At 41.7% G+C, this 18180-nt stretch overlaps 1 protein-coding gene and 1 long non-coding RNA gene across 3 annotated transcripts in view; both read left to right on the top strand.

Moving 5' to 3' along the window:
• The window catches only part of gpc4 (glypican 4), a 42346-nt gene that overhangs the window by 1157 nt on the left and 23009 nt on the right, over positions 1 to 18180 (top strand). The gene's annotated exons all lie outside the window — the stretch shown is intronic.
• On the top strand, positions 749 to 16662 carry LOC119494782. Its single transcript, XR_005208294.1, has 4 exons — positions 749 to 760; positions 6515 to 6518; positions 7994 to 7999; positions 16458 to 16662. It is a non-coding gene; the product is annotated as an uncharacterized LOC119494782 (long non-coding RNA).

Below are 18180 nucleotides of genomic sequence, written 5' to 3'. Positions count from 1 at the left end.
ATTTGTGTTCCAATACCCATACTACCAGGCTATTTAGTATGCCAGAAAAAAGATTTAGTATGTCCCAATACATAGTGTGTTCCAATCCACGTACTTCCTGAAGTACACTTCAATGTAGTGCACTGTGTGTACTTACTTGAGTAGTGCGTGAATTTCAACGGGGTAGGGTCGTCTCAAATCAAATACTCTGCGGCGCACTGACCGGAAATGACGTCGCGCCCCTTCTGCTACGTAGCCAAGATGGCGACAATTGAGTGTGAAAAGTGTCCAGCGTTCCAAACTCAACGATTTGACCGTTTTGAGTACTACATCCGGGTACTTTGAGTGCACTGCATTTTGCCGTACTTCCCAGTGTGAACGCACTTATGCACTCAAAATTGTAAGTGTAAGTACAGAAGTACGCGGATTGGAACACACTCATAGTATGTTAAATGAAGTATGCCTAAAATACGGGTGCATACTGGTTGCATTTTGCAGTATGCAAGACAGCATGCTTTTCTGGCTATTCTGACCCACAATCCTCTATGCAGGGGATTCATGAGCAGGAGGGTCAAAGTTCAAGGGGTGTATGAGGAAGTAGTATGTCCCAATTGTATGCATATACTGCATGCAACAGTATGTACTTTGTAAGGGCAGCTGCAGTATGTACTAAAAGTAAAAACGAAAAAGTATGCGATTTGGAACGTAGCCTTGGACTAGGTAAAGGTGGTCCTAAGCTAACGGCTAATGAGAGCTTTTTAAGCTAGCATTTTAGCATAATGTAGGACGGGGTAAAGGTCAGTGAAATTCAGTCACAGGTTTTTGCTGTACCATTGTTATCTTCTCAAATACAGACGAGACAGTTATTCAAGTCATAACTCGCTTTATTTATTTTTTTTATTTTTTTATTTAACCTTAATTAACCAGGTGGTATTCATTGAAATTAAGAATCTCTTTTGCAAGAGAGACCTGGCCAAGACAGCAGCATAGCTAAAGGCCATCTTACCTAGTTCTGTGCGGACCTTAGGTACAGATAATAAGTACAGGTCAGACGAGCGTAGGCTATAGCTGCCAGTGTTGCGCGATATGAGAGTGCACAGATAGGAGGGGAGTATACCAAGAATGGACTTATAAATAAATGTGAGCCAATGTTTGTGTGCCTCCGCATAGACAAAGAGGGCCAATTAGCCTTAGTGTACAAGGTACAGTGATGTGTGAGCACTTTACAACCAATCACAAACCTCAGTGCACTATGATAGAGTATCTAACATTCGTAAACACTGGGCAGATGCATTCATATAAAGCAGATTCCCTTTAAAAAGTTTTCCAGGTGGTTTTCTTGACCCTGCTAAAATGTAATACAGTTTAGGAGTCATTGACATGAAAAAGTACAGCAGGCCCTACCACAAACAGTTAAACTGTCACTTTTCTACATGGACATTTTGTGCTTCTGTCAAAGTCCATATGGAAAACATGGTAAATCATGCAGACATTCTTTTTTCATGTGTTAAAAGTTACAGTACGTCGTTAAGTTGGGGGCAGTGAAACATTTGGGGATGAATTCTTCTTCAGGCTGCAAAGCGCTCCACTACACCGGTGTGTAAATATAGTCCTCATCTAGGAAATACTTGTATGTAATTCATAACAATAAAGAGGTATAATCAACACACCGGCTGTGCTCCCCACTGAAAGAAGCCAGGCCTGTGTTTATATCCAAGCTTCCTTAGTAGAGACTCCTATGGTTGGGAATAGCAGGCAGCCTGCAGTGATTTAGTAAACAGTTCCTGTGCATTGTGAGCTTTTTTTCCCCCTCTCTGGGTTAGTCTCATGTTAAGGTTTTAACAGTTTCTGTGTAGGCACATGTTGTACTTTTGGGACTGGATGTTATGCCCCAATGAAGACCGCTTGGTAATAAATAGGATGTTAATAGTCAGACAGAGGTGAGAAGGCAAATCAATTTAGCTAATCACGAGTTAAACCCAAGTGATGGAAACGGACGTAGGGGGGCTTTTACAGTGAAGGCTTGAGGGGAGCAGGGGAAGGGGGTTGGGTTGAAATTCCACTGTGCCCTGCATACTTTAAATCCCTCCCTTCTCTCATTTCCCTTTCATTTATATGCTGGTTAAAATGAATATGCGCACATGCATTCACACATGCATTTGGTTGGCAGTTTTGCAGTGACGTTCTTGTTTGAACTTATAGAAGTAGGTCATCCAGTCTGTCACGTTGTTGTCTTGTTTTAGAAGTCATTTCCTTATGCATGTTCATCTCTGTGGACTTAATAATTAGCTTATTCTCCACGGACATTCTCACCGCAAACCTTTCAGCTGACGTGTTCATCATCTGACAAGGGTGACCGATTTGTATGTTTCCTCTTTATTGTACCGATGTCCTTTTATTAGTTTACTTTGCATAGTAAGAGGATGTTCAGACTGTCTTTTTTTCTGTTGACAACAGCTCATTAGAATTTGAGTTGGACATAACTGTCAAAGGGGGTCGAGGACTTATTTTTTTTCCTGCATTTCACACAAGTCTATAGGTCCTTTTGTTTTCCGCCTGTATGTCTTTGTGATGCTAAATGTCATTGAGAGTACCCCAACATGTCTGCATCAGTCCGTCTTAATTGTCTCGCATCTCTGGGTTTTGAAAGACAAGATCTGAATGAAGGCCGTTTTATTGTGCAGGTTTGTGTGCGACACACACGTGCCTTTTCCTTACAATAGATTCCTGGTGTATGTCTGGGCCTTAGGCAGGGCCGACCTCAGTGAACAGCTCTTTGTCATTGAAAGAGACTGAGATAATTGATCCATAGAAAGCAACAAGGTCTACCATCATTAAAGAGAGTTGGGGGTCTCCAGAAAGCAAAAAAAAAAAAGCAGATACAGAAGCGCTGCGCTCTTGAAATGTTTCATGTTGCCGGGGAGAAATGGCTCCAGATGTGCAGTCTGATTGAACTTCAGTCTTGTTTGTCAGAGCCTCACTTCCACACTTTGTAACGGGTCGAACTCCAAACATGAATTCTCTCCTTATCATAACACAGTCTGTGTTTGAATTGAACTAGATGTGAGGTTGTAGAAGGGTTAGACTATTAATTACTTGCATATGTAGATCACAATTTCAGTTTCAACACTTTATAATCAAAGACGCAGTTCATGGGAAAAGTTTCACTTCTCACATCTGCAGAAGTTGAAATAGTCAATAAAGGATGCAGTTGAATGACTTAGTTTCGCATGAAACCAGCGGTTGTGATCAGAACATTTCTACCAAAATAACGGGCCTTTTTGACGTAAACCATAACTACTGCAGAGAAGACATACTTTGAAAATTACACAGTATCTTTGCCAGTTGTCACAGAAGTAGTTTTTGACATGTTTGCCTCCTTTGATACGCGCATCATAAATCAGATATGAGTCTTATAGGAGACGCAGGATTCAAAACTAACTGCAGACATCTCGTGTTATTGTTGGCAGCGTGCAGATGAGAATGTTTGCTACCATTCAAATTACCGACGGGCTCAGCCGAAGCCAGACTCGAGATTCAATAAAGATTTTTTAATGCAGTAAAACTAAAATGGAAAACCCCGATTGCTTTGGCGTAGGCGAAATTAAGTGATACAGAGGAACAGCAGGCTCGGTCGCGAAATTCCTGGTTGATCCCATGGTATCAATCTTTTACCGCTCACGTGGAAGCAGTTCAAGACCTCATTTCCAAGTTCCTTGTCTGCTGGATGATGATTTGTTTAGGGCCTGTGGTTGAATAGCTCACTTAAATGGGAAGTAAATGAAGCTCCCAGTTCTAATGATGACAGATAATAAATAATGTCAGTAATCATGCCGAATGTAAATGGTCCGCTAATAGCGCGTAGTGTTTGTTTTTCTTAACAGTTCTATTTGATACTGTGATAAATGTTTAAAGGTATCTGTTAAGTGCTGTTGCACAGTTGCAACATGCTCTTCAGGCTGAGAGCAGAGCAGTTAACACTGACCAGATTGGTATCTGCCGTGTCAGAGGGGCTGGACACTGCACCGCTTCCCCCCTTCTTTTGCAGCTCTTCAAGCAAAATCTGTTTTGGTTTACTGTGGCAGTCGGGCTTGACGTCATGCTCCAGGTATGGAACAATGGCAGAGATGAAAGAAGAAGAGGGTCGTTTTCCCTCCCTTCAGCACGAGGAGCGTCCCCTTCTCGTAATCAGTTCAGTGCATTATGACTGAAACTCAAAGCGTGCATGACCTCAGCGCGCTGGCCTCCTGGTAAGCTCGAGACATTCTGCAGCCTCACATTGTGAGGGCTCCTTCTTCTCCTGCTTATAGCCGGTGGCTGCTTGCCCTGCTGCATCATTACGGTTTGGGAAATAACAGGTTGTGTTATTGCAATGACATTCAGCAGATAAGATAAGAACAGGGAACTGGGGCGAACACAGTCTGCAGCAGCTTTTACAGCTCAAAGACCAATATTTGAGCGGCTCTGCTCTGTTCAACCGTGTCCTGGTGTTTTAACACCTGTAATAATTAACTAATAAACTGCCAGCCCAAGAGTCTTACTCGCCTCTGAAGGTCAACCCCATAAAACTCAAACGGCTCTCTTTGTTTTATGTGAAACGCTTTGCAAGTCTTATCATTAAGAATCACTCCAGTGTTGCGCTTAGTGCTGAAGTTTAATTCCCAGTCATTTCAAAAATTGGGTGTGGAAAATTACAGAAGAACTGTCTCTGCAATTAGAGATGTTCCGATACCGTTTTATTACTTCCTGATACTGATTCAGCTATATTGGCTGATGCTGAGTAGGGATGTAAGAAAATATTGAATGTCGTGGTATTATGTTTTGTGATACTGTATTGGTTCTTAAAAACACTATCAATTTTAAATCAATAGTTTACATGCAAGTATTAACTCAGTCAATACTTTATTTCATTTGCAAAGATATGCGCCCTCTCAAAGTAGTGCTATGATGTTGGATGTTACAGGGACTGTGATAAATGCAGTTCCTACTGTTCTGATTGCATAGGAAAAAGTAATTTTTTTAAGTCCGATTTTATTCAAATGGTGTTGTGAATGTGCTTTTTATAATATGACAGTTTCCTAAAATTAGATTTTAAATATTGCGATATATTGCTTTGCTGCAGTATCGCAATAAATTGAATCGTAACCCCTGTATCATGATACGTATCGTATCGCCAGATTTTTGCCAATTCACAGCCCTAATACTTAGTACCGATCTGATACCAGTGTAGTAAAAAAATATATAGTTATTATCATTATCATTATTATATTACTACTGACCATGTATGAACAGTGGGCAGTAGTTGCCAGTGGCAGCCATAATACATCCAGGGTGACAGCACAGTGAAGGCTACTGTTTTTGAGCGGCGAAGAAGAATTGATTTCCGGTTAAACAAGTAGATTTTATTTTCTGGGTTAATAAATTATAAAATCGGATCGTGCATAGACTGGCGTACTCGCCGATACCGAATTTTGGGCAGTATCGGGTGCATTTCCGATACTGGTATCGGTATCGGAGCAACTCTATCTGCAAAGTTGCATTTGCCAAATTGAAAACTCTCACAAAAACACATTTACAGAAACCCAATTGTAAGGTTTTATAATTAGTGCTTTACTTTGTGATTATTTACCCTGATATCTGTTGATAGTGTTGGCGAGGTAACTTAAGGTTTAACTCTGGGTTTTCAGTCCTACGAAGGTGGATCACTTCTTAAGGGGTAGATCACCATGGTAACTGATGCTGAATAGTTAACCTGCTCTGGAGCAGGTTATGTTCCAGATAAGAGATCAACTCATATAAAAGCACCGCCTACTGACCAATCAAAGGTCAGTGCGCAGATCGTATGATAATATTACACACATTATGAAGAAGTTACAGTCATAATCCAGACTAGAAACAACACAGTTTAAGCTCACTAAAATACAGGAAGGACAGCTGGCTGTATGCTGGGGTTTTTTACAGCTTTGAATTATATTTTTAGATTGCTTTCCTTTTCTATTTCTTTACTTCCTCTTAAATCCGTTTCACACCGCCGGAGACGGGGCGAGGGTGAAAGAAGGTTAAAATAGTCACACGCCGCATCATTACCCAAGGCGTAATGCAGTATAATCCATTCATCCATTCAAATTCTAAAGCTATTTATACCTAGATGATTATATCTGATTTTTGAATATTCCGTTAAATTAATAAATCTGTTAATTTTGGCAGCTTCAACTGTTAATTTTAGCTTTAACTTCTTCGTATTTGTCTAATATAGTTTGCTCTTCCTTTGTAAAATGTGCCGCTCTGCTTGTCTGTCTGCAAGTCTGTAGACTTGTTCATGTCTGTGATTGGTCAGATGCTGCAAACACTACTCTTTCATGTGAACGCGCTCATAGACAGATTGAGAAACCATGGTCTGATTTACCGAGTTGATAACCACCGTCGTAGGACCGTTTAGCGGGATCACGTTTGTTAGGGTTAGTTAAACCAGATAACGAGAAGACACCCTGGGTATGTTAAACTTGCTTCGTAGTACAGACCTCTGTTGTTGTAGTCTGGTAGGTCAGGAGTCCAAAACCTTTTTATTAGCCGTATATCAAAGCAACTGATAACATGCAGATAAAAAGTAGTTTATGTTGAAGCTGATATTGAATCACACTTATACAGTCAAGTGTATTCCTAGATAACCCGCAGTGGCTTTTCAGATATGCTCATGGATATAAGATGGTCTTTGTGTAGTCACATGAAGTCCAGATCTATATTTGTAAACAGGCCATAAGCAGTTAAGTAAGAGAATCTTTCTGGAAGGCATATTTTGTATGGCAAAAGGCCAAAGAAATACAAGATAGTGTTGAATATGTAAAGTTATTCAAGAAGTTGACAAGAAGTTCTATGTTATTTTTGATATTTTTGTTGAAAAGGCAGCATATTTGGTCTGTGATAACTAAAATAACGGTGTAGAAACACAAATCTATTTGACTTCCAAGTCCCAAAAATTGTAACTGTGGGCTATATGTTTCAAAAGCTGTTAAATGCTCCTTTTCTTCTTTCTCAATTAGTACATGAAAGAAGAACAACTGTTTGAGCCCAAACTTGTTTTTCTGTCAGATATGGATGGATCAAACAGATTCAGGTGTGTCATTTAAGAAAATCCCACCCATAGGCGTGGTTACAACCAACGGTAAATTCACACATGCGAGTCTGACTCATGATAATGAGGAATCACTCCTGCAAAACTACACTCAAGATTAGATCTAGGTGAGACTTTGTATGCATGGAGAATCATTTAAAACCATTAGTCAATCTTGAGCGGTCAGGATTCTTAAGAAAAACACATTTACTTTAAAACTAAGTCAAATTGGAAACAGTCGTGAGAATTGCTGTATGGTGGCTTTTTAAACATCAATTTGTCCCACGAGGAATAAGTTGCACAAACGTTAATAAGAATGATTGATTTGAGGAGAAAATTAAGAAAATGTGTGTGTGGGTGGGGGTTGAGGTTAAATAAACACCAAAGCATGCACAGTAATTGCTGATAACATTCCTGAGCGATGGGATAGACTTTAGCAGCTTCTTTCTTTGGAACCATTCAAGCGTTTCCTCTTTCTTGCCTTATATGCCTTTTTGAAAACAGGTGTTACAATGAAAGTTGTTCTGTGTTTTGACATGCTAGTGTTATTAGTAGAAACTAAAATAGCAAGACACAATCCTCCTGGATGATGATGATGCTCTTAATATTTTTACATACGTATTCCTCATCAATCCATACGTATTGTACATATGTATCATGATTGAAGTTGAATTAAAGATTTCCCAAATTTGGCAAGTCCTAGTGTTTCAGGGAACTGTGAGGCTGATCAGTAGATGGATGTTGAACATTTGGTTTGTTTCTCCCCTCTGGTGGTATCCATGGAGATCAGTTATAAGCAGTGATAATGTGATGGTTCCTGTTGCTCTCTGCCCTGTATACGTGACGTCCCCCTCCCTCACTGTTTGGCGAGCCTTCAGAATAATTGAGTTTAGGTATCATGAGGTTGAGGTCTTGTGAACCCAGGGGGAGCCTGGCTGTGACTCGCCGTGTCCAGATGGGGCCAGAGGAGGGGAGGGCAGCTACACGTGCCTGCCAGCTCTGCGGAGTCTCGCTGCTCTTATCAACTTCCTGCAATCGCAGCGCAGCAGCTCTGAGATCAGGGGCACTTGTTGGTGTCCCGTTCTGCTCTGCCAGTGACGGCTGCCTTATCGTCGCTCCAAAACAAATCAGCTTATCGCAGCGTTAAAAACAAATTTTTGTCCGTGCAAGGAAGAAGTTCAAGAATGGTGCTACTGTAAAACTACCTGGTTTAACATTGGTTGTTGCAACGAATCCAATCTGGTGTATGAAATGATTTTATCTGTTTGACCGTCTGCTTGGTGTGCCAGGGGCCTTCGCACGTAGGACTTTGGAATCTGAAGTTTACACTTATTTAGTATGCTGAAAGTGTAGCGTCAGTTCAGTAGCAGTGTGTGTCGACTGAGCGTCCGTGATTCCACCTCTCTGCATCCTTTCCTTTGCCCCCCCCCCCCTCCAAATGGCCAAGTGAGCGACAGATCAGTGGGGGGTGGATGCTGTGTGTGGGAACAATTGAGCACTCCCTTTTAGCCCGGCCGGCCTGCCTCCCCCCCCCCTCCTCCTCCTCACCACATTCCACACCGGACCACCAAGACCCGCACATAGGGAGCCCCGGAGCTGGGAACACACGGCAACAAAGAGGAGCGCTGGAGGGACTGACTGAGGCATGCAGGGAAGGAGAGAGGGGATTTGACTGACAGGAAAGAGTTTTGTACCAAGGCAAGTTGAACTGAGTATCTAGGAGAGATGGTGGGCCAGGCAGGAGCCAGAGAGTCACTGTGTGTGTGACACAGGCTTCGGGAATCTGGGGAGGTAACTGGGAGCATGCATGCACTGTGACTCATCGTCATAAAGGCATGTACATACAGCCTGTGAGTCTAACACAATACAAGGGTTTAACCAAAAGGGCCCCACACCACATTTCTGGAACCAGTGGTTAAACTTGACTGTGTGATTTGGTGGATGTGTGTGGGTCCTTGTCTGTTGCAAACTGTGAGGAATCCTGATCTGGCTTTGTGGTTTTCCGTACTTTGAGGTGAGGGGAGCGACCCCCTGAAACTCCTTGTTAACACGTCGTCCCGTTTGCACGCCGTCTCTTTTTTCCCCTCCTCTGTCCCGACTGACATATCGGTTCATTTTCTTCCCCCCGCGCTCGCTGGCTCGCTCTTTAGCAGCTCCTCTGGGAGGTTTCATTTCATTCCTAATCTTTCCTTTCTTCGTCATCCCTGGGTGATTTCCTCTCTTTTTTTCACCGTCAATGGTGGTTTACCGGTGCCATGCTCCATTCAGCCCGTCTACCTCTCTTGTGTAGTGTTAACCTTTGTTGTTTTCTCTGTGCAAAAAGGCTTTTAGATGATGCACATGCCAAAACTAGACCACGTCTCTTGTTAACACACACGGCGTTGTTATAAGTTCTAAATGTTAACGAGGCACCAATGACACGTTTCCACCTCTAATCAGAGGTGGGACCAAGTCATTTTTTTGCAAGTTATAAGTAAGTCTCAAGTCATTGCAATCAAGTTCCAAGTCAAGTTCCAAGTCCTAAACTTAGAGTTTTGAGTCCTAAACAAGTCATAATGACATTTTAACAGCAGAGTAAGGCACTCAGTAACGTAACATTAGTTCTTCATGGTTTTCTCCAGCAACTTGATTGGATGCTGTCGGATTGGTTCAGACAAAGTAGATCTGGAATCCTCTTCCCAAACAAATCAATAAAGGATCTCTCAAAAAGTAAATAAACCCAACATCCTTAACACTGTCGGAGTTAACTCTACATAAACACACTTTAAAGAACATCCTTTTTAATCTTTGGGTTTGAGGGAAGGTAGCCTATCACATTTATCACGAGTCACTGGTGTAATTTGTGACTCGAGTCCAAGTCGTGTGACTCGAGTAGGGATGCACCGATACCGGATTGGATATCAGACCGATACTGACTCAAATAGCTGGATCAGGTATCGGTGACAGTGGAGCAGATCTATTCAATTCTATTCTATGTTTATGTACTATATACATTATATACTGGAATTTCAATTTAAGATTTGACCAATCTGTTGCTGCATTAAAAGGTTTTACCCTCAGATAATAAATAACAATTCAGTAGATTTATATCTATGTATGTATGTATGTATGTATGTATGTATGTATGTATGTATTTGTTTTACAAAGTTAGGAAAGTAATGTTTAAGTCAAGCCTGATGTTGCTTTACACATAAAAGAATGATCCCAGTCACTTCCACGCAGTGAGGTATACAGCTTATTAATTAAACATTGGTATCAGATCGGTACTCGGTATTGGCCGATACCCAATGCTCAGGTTTTGGTATCGGGACTGAAAAAGTCGGATCGGTGCATCCCTAGACTTGAATCCACCTCTCTGCCTCTGATACCAAGTACAGAGGAGCATTTGAGTACTCCATAACTTTGTGTAAGATGAAATGATGCATACATGTTCCCACCTCACCCTCTCCCCATCGTTCACCTCCTCTGGCTGCCGAAGCCCCTTTTGTGCGCTTGATGCTCGGTGGTGTAATTTTTTTGTTCCTCTGACATTCGAGCCGCCGCGCGTCTCCTTTTGTGTTGATCACCCCGGCGCTGGTGTCACTCAGCCAGCTGTGAGGAGTGTGGCAAAGGGCCGCTGGGCTCTGATCCCAAAACTGCAGGGGTGGAGTGTGAACCCCCGTTCGCCCTGACACGACGAGGCTCCCCTCACTCACTGAAGTCATCTAACCGCGTAGCTGCCAGCGGGGGAGTGTGCGGTTATGATGTAGGTGTAACTCAACCAAGGTTAATTGATTTCCTACGAAGCCACAGTGGGATGGATGTTCGTGTTGATAGTCGTGATCATCATTAGGATTTGTGCGACCTGCCAGAGGCCCGTGTGGTTAAGGGAGAGCGGTGAGGGAGCGGAGCCAGGGACTTGCCTGGGTGTTTGGGCTGGAACCCCAGAGCTGGGTGCAGGCCAGACGAGCTGTAATCCCTGCTAATTACTCCCAAGGCCAGCATCAAGACTCCCACTGACGAGGAAGTCACTCACACTTAGCTCACTTTTCCAAAATGCTGTTAGCTTAATAGGTTTCCTAATATTTACCTAATCCCCTTGTGTGCTGCTCGTTATTGCATTTATTTTCATATAAATGATATTGTTTGAGATCAAACCCAGTTTTTTTTTTTTTTTTTCATGGCTTTTCAAAAGTCCTTTCTTCTGTCAAACAAAAAAAAGCACCAGGCAAGTCTTTGGCTGCTTCACATAGCTCTGTGAATTTGACTGACGAGTGGATGCCTTGTGTTAAAAGCAGGTCATCAAAACTCAAATTTAAAACATGAAGGAAACAATGGCAGACGTCCTGCTGGCTGATGGCCATTAAGCGAGGAAGGGGGGGGAAACACACACATGAAAGGATCGAATAGTTTGTTAAATGATGGCTCCAACACCGCAGATTTGGTCAGCGTGTTTTGAGGGCGGTTTTTACTGGCAGTGAACTTTGCTGCTATGTGGGAACGCGAGTCAGCCCGCCAATTTTGTACATCATCGGAATGAGAAGCAACTTTGATTTATCGACACATTCAGTACATATCATCGGGAGCGGGCTGAGCCATCCATGACTGAGGTCCATTAGACCATTGTACCGTTTAGGTTTAGACTTTCTAGTCCCTTTGACAGTCGGCGATGAGTGGTTCTCTTCCCACCGCCTCCGCTGGTGTCCAGTTTCGTAAGGCCCAACAGGTATATCAGAATCTTTGTTGCCCTTTTGTAGCTTTGAGCTTCCAGAAACCTGATCTTGTACCTGACCTCATTCTGCCTGGGGGGGCTTCGCCGGGCCCCGTCCTGCCTCAACATCTGGTGGACTTCAGCTGCTTTTGGATGTCTGTTATAAACACTGTCAGAGAGCACCCTGTCCTTAGGAGGGGTTCGCTGGCTTTTACTGGCAACGATGAAATGTATTGTTTGTGCGTCGAGTCTTTTAAAAGCTCTCATATGTTTCAACAAAGTTGGATTTTTTAAATTCTTTTTATATGGAGTCGGAGGGAGGGGTCGTGATTTGTTACTTGAAACCCGCACATGCATATGACCAGGCCACAAAGACAGTCTTTAAGTGTAAAGTCATAATCTAGTGCGTGGCTTCTCCAGCCCTGTGTGAAGCACATCTCAAAGAGGACGCATTTGTAAGCTCGACAGTAGTCCATTTCTCTGACAGCACAACAGTGTTTGCGCAGGGTCCGATGGTAAAGCACTTGGCCCTAAGTAAAGAGTGTTTTTCATCTTCGGCTTTAAAGTGTGTTTTCATTTGTGTGCCATGAGTCAGTGGAAAGACGGAGGGCTGGTGCAGAGGGACAAGCCAGGAAGGCCTTTTGTGTCTCTTTTTTTCTCTCCTCCGCTTCTCTTCCCTTGTGATAATCACGCTGTGCTGTAACTTGTCCTCTTCGTTTGTCTGCAAAACCTCTGCCTGTCTCTGCAAATCTTAAACATAACACAGTCTCGCTCACACACACACACACACACACAGACCAGGCTAAAGCGTCAAGGTGGAATCTGTAGTAAAAGCATCAAACACTGCAACGCTGCGGCTCATCAAAAGATACGTAACCTGAAAGAAAGGGTGAAAGAGTTAGACCAGCTGTTAACGTGAATCATTGCCTCCAACTCCCTCTGATAGGTGTTGTTAGGAAAAGATTCCCAGCAGACTGATGGTAGGAAGGAAAGTTTCTTGTGTTGCCTTTTCCTTTATGTATGAATCTGCAGTCCATACAGTATCAGCCTAGACACTCATGTTAAAACCAGCTGGCTGAATGGTGAGGCGCGCACAGGTCTGAACGGCAGACCAGCCAGTCACCAGTGGTTGCTGTATTTACCAGGAGGAAGTCAAACAAGTTGCAGAAAGATTGTGTGGAGTGCCAAAAGAGGCCCAAATTCAATCTCTGACCACTTGTGTTTGAAGTATGGATTCCCCATAACTACATTAACATGAATCATGGCCTCCAGTTTTCTCATAGATCGAGACAGAGCTTGCTCAAGTGTTGGGAGTTTGACTATTAATTTTTATGATCCCGTTTCTTCGCTGACTTGACTTCTTGCAGACCTCAGTGCTCGTTTTAGGCCAAGTGTTTACTGTCAAGTAAGAAAACCATGTTGTACTGTGCTAGGATTGCCTAGGAACGCGCTAGGAACGCCCACTTATGGAATATTTGACTGAATTAACACAGATTAACTTTTCTAGATGAGTGACCTCCATGTCCTTGTAACCTTACCACTCCGCTACATTTGGTGTCTTTCTCTCATTTAATGTCCTGTTTTCTCACGTTAACTCTCACTCTTTAACTTTGACATGTTTTCAAAAGCTGTTCTCTATAGAACAGTGTTTTTGCCTTCATTTCCTATAAGTAGTGAGTTGTAGTTCTTTGGGTTTTTTGGCTAACACATATACCTTATTAGTATCGGTACTTTAAGAATGACGGTGTTTTTAAGAGCCGTATTTATGAGTTGTGTCGATTTGCGTCAGTGAGTCAGTGTGTGTGTGTGTGCAGCGCTCTGCTTCCACTCCCTGCAGGCATAGTGGGCGTGCCAACCATTTTTTATCTCTCATATGTAGTGTTGCCATGATACCAAAATTCTGACTTCAATATGATGACCTGCCTAAATATCTTCATACCGATACTGAAATGATACCGCAGCAAAGATCTAAAACATCAGGAGAAGTAATGGAATAATAGATGACAGAACATGGAACTTAAAATTATTTTTTTTATTAATTAATAATGTAAAAATGTATCAATTCAAAAAATTAAACGGTATGCAGTGATGCAATGTCCCCCTATACTTAAGTTGATGTGATTTCTTTGATAGTTATAAGGTTATAAGGATAGTTATAATAAAGTATTTGTAATTCTGATGTTTCTCATTAAACAGCGTTTAATAAGGCTTTTTTGTTTGTAAAACAGCGCCCCCGCCGCTTACACTATCGCTCGCACTTATCTCTGCAAAGATTTAACCTTTTATAAGCAGCAGTGTGATGTAAGGGTGGAGAAATGTAAAGAGTTTCTCCAGATCCCGGTAAGATATTAAAATGTATGACAAAAAGCCAGCAATATAACGAATATTTTCATTGTAGAATAATCTGTATCTGTAATTATTTTCCTGATTGTTCGATAAGTTGTTTGTGTCTATAAAGTGTCAAAAAAATGGTGATAAATGTCGATCAGTGTTCCCAAAGCCCAACATGACGTCCTCAAATGTCTTGTTTTGTCCACAACTCAAAGATATTCAGTTTACTGTCATAAATGAGTAAAGAAATCAGAAAATATTCACATCTAAAAAGCTGGAATCAAAGAATTTTTTACTTTTTTTTTCGATCATCGAAATAGTTAGCGATTAATAGTTAACAACTAATTGATTAATTGATTCATCGTTGCAGCTCTGACCAGACTATGGTATAATAATTCACTCCTGTAGTTTTATGGCTTCTTTTCACATCCTCCACTGCCTTGCATTGACCTTGTCTAAATATTTTCTGTCATCCATTATTCTATTACCTTTCCTGATGTTTTAGGTCTTTGCCGCAGTATTGTTTCACTACCTGTGTTGAGATATTTAGGCAGGTATCGAATCAAAGTCATAATCTTGGTATCGTGACAACACTACAGCACAGTTGAAACAACAGCTTCTGACTTGCTCCCAAATGTCCACCCTGCTATCAAGAGACTTTATGGAAATGATTTCATGCCACATAACACAACAAGAGGTCAGAGAGTCAAACCCAGTCCTCCAGATTGTTCTTTGACCACGAGAGGTTTCATATATATTTGTGCAGCAGGTGAACCTTTTGAGAACTGCCCCAGTGGTTGGAATTTGGTTTGTGACTTGTTAAATGGACTTGGGGAAGTGCAGGAGCCAGTTGAAACCCTGACAAAGCAGTGACCTGGGAAGTGGTGTAGGCAGGGAGCTTTTGTGTGGGGAGACAAAGCCGGAGATGCAGGGCCGGGACGGGAGAGGGAAACAGACAGAGCGAGAGGCCAGGGCAATGTTGTGGAATCTCCCCAGGGGCTTCTGGGTAAATGTTCATGGATGACAGCGTTTTGGAATGTTCACAAATGGCGAGTTTTAATTGGCCAGAGGCCCGGACTGGTTTAGTAATCAGAAATGGACTCTGGTGGCAGTGGGCTCAGATTTACACATCCCAGTGTGGGCTTTTGTTTGTGAGATTTTGCGCCTTTTAGAAAATAATTCACGTCGGACAAAAAACGTGGAGGATTTATCACGGATAAACATTTTAATGTGGCAATTTCTCACCCTGAATGACAAATAGTCTGTATTAAGAGTTTCTCTGTGCCAGCGTAAGTACGTCTGCATAAAAAGCATTTGATGAGACATGGAGATTGTAATGAGTTCTGCTTCGCCTCGTGCCGTGCAGCAGTCTTTCTTTCTCATCGTAGTCATGCCGTGTGACAAGTAAATTTTGGCAGTTTGGTGTTTTGACAGCTGTGTTGGGGAAGAGACTTTAATTCCTGATTTATTTAAGGAAACATCATTTTACACAGACATTATCCAAAGCCCTGTGGCTGGCTGGTAGCTGAAAATATTCACTCCAGAGTACTCCCCTAAACGGAAACTTCCTGCCTCATAAATGGATGGTGAGCATTGTTCTAAATGGAGTAAATCTCTCATGTCACAAGCAGTGCTAACGTTTCCCGAGCTCAACACTACTGAGATGCTTCCTCCCAGAAGTAGTTCCTGTTATTTATGGGTGTTACTAAGGGTCTGTGAGATTATTCTTTTGCATTAACCTCCAACACTTCTGATGCTGAATTATGCGTCGAATCAACATTAGTGTCATGACTCATCATGTGAGGGTCGGATGCTTTCTGGTCAGCTGAATACATGCCGGGTGACATGATAAATACTACATGGTGTAGTTTAAGGCAAAGACATGAGAGTCACCTCTTCATTAGTTTAGATTTAGGTTAGATTCAACTTTGTTGTTCTTGGACACACAGTAATGGTATGTGACAGAGGCGTTTATCATCCCAAGGGATCGCCTCACTTCCCAGCATTGGTCGCATGATGGGCTGCTACTAGACACAAGGCACAGGCACCTGATTGGACGAACGCTTTCCCTCGTGGGCTGCTGCTCCCAGCTTTCAAACCGGAACCAACATGGCGGCTCGTTTGGAAACTTTCTTCTCTTATATTATGAAAACAGTTCACCGAAATGTGTTTCTGAAAACATTTTATGTGAGAAATAAGCCATGCAGTTGCCAAATCTGTCTTTATTTTAGATTGACAACGTTTAATTAAAAAGTTTCTAGGGAGTTTCCAGAGGCGGCGAGTTGCACCAGACGCCCCTATTTTGCATAAAGTAGCCTAGACTTCAACTTTATGCAAATTCTTAAGCTTGTGCTTCAATTTATGTTGATGGCCTTAGTCTATAATTACATCATATTTTTTATAAAAATAACAAAGCTGCTTTTTTTGTTTGCACTAATTACTGCAGAAGACCTATTCTTTTAATTAAGATTTGTCAATCAAGAAGTGTTTGTTCCTTATGTAAGCCATACTTTTGTTAAGGCAAAAATGTATTTTTACCAAATAAATGAACAGCATGTAGCATGTTGAAATATATATATATATATATATATATATATATATATATATATTAGTCAACTAATCGGTCGTTTTGGTCTTAGTCAAATAAGATTTCTTTCGTCGATTAGTCATTTTTATGCTTTTTCCAATGACTTATTTCCAAGAAACTTCTGAGCACATCTCTGATAAACAAGATTTAAAGTGGAGGTTTTGTGGAGAAACTCCGTTTTACAGATCTGTTGATTAAATCAACTGATCGATTAGTTGACAAAATCCTACGAGTGTTCGTCGACTAAGAATTTCTTTGGTCTCTAGTAGGAAGAGATGAAAGTGAATACACTACAATCTCTGTAGTTTGTATACAGTACATAACTCACACACCCATTTGACTGATCAGCTGTGTGTCTTTGTTTTATGGGACTCAGCTGCTCTCTATCACTCTACTGTTATACATAAAGTCTACACGTGATTTATTGAACTACAATGCTCTTCTTGTTTTATGTGCATGTCTGCATTCAATATATATGATGATCCTCATGGGGGAAACGATGTTGTTGCAGCAGCAATAGAATAAGGCATAGAAAAAAAAAATGTGGGCTCCAAAACAAAACCAACAAATTAACTAGAAAATCTACAAATACAGCATATATATATATATATATATATATGAACGATGGATCCAAATAGCAGCACGAGAACAAACTAAGGCAGACGCTTATTTTTTATTGAGGCAAACATGCAGATGTTCTGGTTGCAGTTTCAAACAATTCCTGTAAAAGATTTTACTAGTTAACTTTAAATGTTTAAAGCCGTTGCCCACTTCAGTTACATCCTTTACGGGCTATAGGCTGGTTATGAGAGTGGTGTAATGTCTGAGTCATGGGTCAGCTGGAGCTTCATGCTAAAAGCTGCTGCCACTCCCAGCGAGGGGCCACAGATATAAAGTGATGTGTTGCGGAATACGCTGCAGACGTCCAGGTGATTGTTGCACCTGGCATCTCTGAAGGAGAGGGCTGGTTATCCATCCTAACGTTTAGCCAACATTAACACCTCAGAGATATTACCCTGTCAGTAAACCCCTTTAAACTTTGAGTATAACAACCTTTCACTTCAGTTAAGGTTTGGCATTGCTACCAATCAGTTTGTTAAAATACTAGTCAGATTCAGAAGTCCCCTGCAAGCACATTTCAGGCTCTTTTGGACGACTGAGCTGAGAGTGGAAAAGCATTATTGCTTTGGCCAAAACTGCTATAAACTTGTCATTACTCTATTTTTGTAAGAGGCTGAAGTGTAGAAACAGCGTAGGTGGAAGTATCGCCCTGCCCCTGATTACCTCCATATGAACAGCCGAGTCTCTAATAATGGTTTCCGCTTACAGCAGAATGTTGTTCAACATTTTCCCCATTTTGCGGTGATTCTGCTCAGAGTACACCCATGCAGGCAAGATATTAGTGTTTGAGATAAATGCAATACGTAGTATGACGTGTGTTTCATTTAACTTGGCTTTTAAAATTCATAATGTTGGTCGGTG

The sequence above is a fragment of the Sebastes umbrosus genome, chromosome 9 (assembly GCF_015220745.1).
Source record: "Sebastes umbrosus isolate fSebUmb1 chromosome 9, fSebUmb1.pri, whole genome shotgun sequence".
In the NCBI taxonomy this organism is placed as follows: Eukaryota; Metazoa; Chordata; class Actinopteri; order Perciformes; family Sebastidae; genus Sebastes; species Sebastes umbrosus.
This window is presented reverse-complemented; position numbering and strand designations above follow the sequence as displayed.